The sequence below is a fragment of the Pseudophryne corroboree genome, chromosome 11 (genome assembly GCF_028390025.1).
Source record: "Pseudophryne corroboree isolate aPseCor3 chromosome 11, aPseCor3.hap2, whole genome shotgun sequence".
Taxonomy (NCBI): domain Eukaryota; kingdom Metazoa; phylum Chordata; class Amphibia; order Anura; family Myobatrachidae; genus Pseudophryne; species Pseudophryne corroboree.
In genome coordinates this window covers 129472668-129475167 of record NC_086454.1, presented here as the reverse complement: position 1 = coordinate 129475167, position 2500 = coordinate 129472668, and the positions used below count along the sequence as shown (strand labels likewise).

Genomic DNA, 2500 nt, shown 5'->3' with positions numbered 1-2500 from the left:
ACTTCTCACCCTATTGTACACCTGTTCTGTTTCTGCTGACAGGCATGGTATTATCATTTCAACTCACTACAGGACACTCTAACACAAAGTTGGAGAGCCATTAAAAATATGTCCAACTTTTTCAATATTTTCTATATAATTCAATTCAAGCAAAGACAGCTAATTTTTGCATTTATTTGATTTTCTGAAAAAGTTATATACTACATGCCTCAATCAAGGATATTGCAAATTTGTAGAATTTTTTTGTGAAAAGTCTACATTGGGACAAAAAGCGACAATAAAATGATAACAGAGATTTGAAATTTGCAGAAGATTTTTTTACATCACTAAGCAGAATGAACATACATAGTGCTGAAGGCAAGGCTCCATATCTCAGGTGTTAGAGCACTGGTCTTGTAAACCAGGGGTCGTGAGTTCAAATCTCACTGGGGCCTAGTGCTACTTTCTTGTTACTGCTGCTAAAATATAAATTGCAGCTCCCAATGTTGAAATAGTCTGCTCAAGAGCTTTAAGTGAGGAGAACCATTTCAGTTTGGTCACACATTTGGATATTCAATTTGTACACAGAGTTATGATGTTCAGTCTAATCTGCTGATTGGTTACAAGAGCATGTCTAAAACATATTTGTTGCATTTTATTGGGCCGATTCTGTTCATGCTGATAGTTCCAACAAGTTTTTCACTATTATTATGAAACTATGGTAAGAGCTTTCCAATAATTTAACTTTAATGATAGCACAAAAACACACACATTAGGAGGTTTTTAATACTTCTCACCCTGTTGTACACCTGTTCTGTTTCTGCTGACAGGCATGGTATTATCATTTCAGCTCACTACAGGACACTCTAACACAAAGTTGGAGAGCCATTAAAAATATGTCCAACTTTTTCAATATTTTCTATATAATTCAATTCAAGCAAAGACAGCTAATTTTTGCATTTATTTAATTTTCTGAAAAAGTTATATACTACATGCCTCAATCAAGGATATTGCAAATTTGTAGAATTTTTTTGTGAAAAGTCTACATTGGGACAAAAAGCGACAATAAAATGATAACAGAGATTTGAAATTTGCAGAAGATTTTTTTCCATCACTAAGCAGAATGAACATACATAGCGCTGAAGGCAAGGCTCCATAGCTCAGGGGTTAGAACACTGGTCTTGTAAACCAGGGGTCGTGAGTTCAAATCTCACTGGGGCCTAGTGCTACTTTCTTGTTACTGCTGCTAAAATATAAATTGCAGCTCCCAATGTTGAAATAGTCTGCTCAAGAGCTTTAAGTGAGGAGAACCATTTCAATTTGGTCACACATTTGGATATTCAATTTGTACACAGAGTTATGATGTTCAGTCTAATCTGCAAATTGGTTCCAAGAGCATGTCTTAAAATTATTTTATTGTACTGATTCTGTTCATGCTGATAATCCCATCATAATTTTTCAGTATCATTACAAACTGTAGAAAGAGCTTTTCCATAATTAAACTTTAACGATAGTAACAATGGTATATACATTGTATTAATCTGTATTGTACCGTGCAGGAATCAACTTCATCAGTTGATCCAGAAGAGTTTTGAATTGACAACTGTAGCTGCCAGAAGGCTTTTTTGGTCATGTAAGCATATATAAAGTACAAATGCAAGCATACTCAAGGTAATGACCACTATTGGTCACAAATATCTCAATATAAAGACATTCTGTCATATCATTATGAAGGCATTCCAGACTAAGGAGCACAAGGTTTGTGAGGCATGGAAAACATGACCAACATTTCCTCAATTTTATATATACACCTATTCAACATACAACAGCAAACTGAAAGTTTCTTTAAATTGTTTAATAGGTTATTAACTGCATGTCCCAAGCAGGCATTTCAGCAGTGGTCATTTGTTAAAAGTGTATATTTGGAGAATGAGCTACAACTAATAATATCCAATAAGATTACTGAAATTTGAAGAAAACTCTTTTCCACCATAATTCAGACCCCGTATTGGTCACAGTTCTGGCTACTTATGTGGCTCCATCTCTCAGGGGTTAGAGCACTGGTCTCGTAAACCAGGGGTCATGAGGTCCAATCTCACTGGGACCTAGTGTTTCCCAATGTTAAAATAGTCTATGCAATATCTTTAAGTGAGAAGAACCATTTCAATTTGGTCACACATTTGGATATTCAATTTGTACAGAGTTATGATGTTCAGTCTAATCTGCTGATTGGTTACAAGAGCATGTCTAAAACATATTTGTTGCATTTTATTGGGCCGATTCTGTTCATGCTGATAGTTCCAACAAGTTTTTCACTATTATTATGAAACTATGGTAAGAGATTTCCAATAATTTAACTTTAATGATAGCACAAAAACACACACATTAGGAGGTTTTTAATACTTCTCACCCTGTTGTACACCTGTTCTGTTTCTGCTGACAGGCATGGTATTATCATTTCAACTCACTACAGGACACTCTAACACAAAGTTGGAGAGCCATTAAAAATATGTCCAACTTT

General features: G+C 35.0%; 2 non-coding genes across 2 annotated transcripts; both read left to right on the top strand.

Annotated features, from left to right (window-relative positions):
* The first annotated feature begins 361 nt into the window (after nt 1–361).
* On the top strand, nt 362–434 carry TRNAT-UGU (transfer RNA threonine (anticodon UGU)). Its single transcript has one exon. It is a non-coding gene; the product is annotated as a tRNA-Thr (tRNA).
* Nucleotides 435–1128: 694 nt separating this feature from the next.
* Nucleotides 1129–1201, top strand: TRNAT-UGU (transfer RNA threonine (anticodon UGU)). The gene has a single exon. It is a non-coding gene; the product is annotated as a tRNA-Thr (tRNA).
* Nucleotides 1202–2500: the final 1299 nt, after the last annotated feature.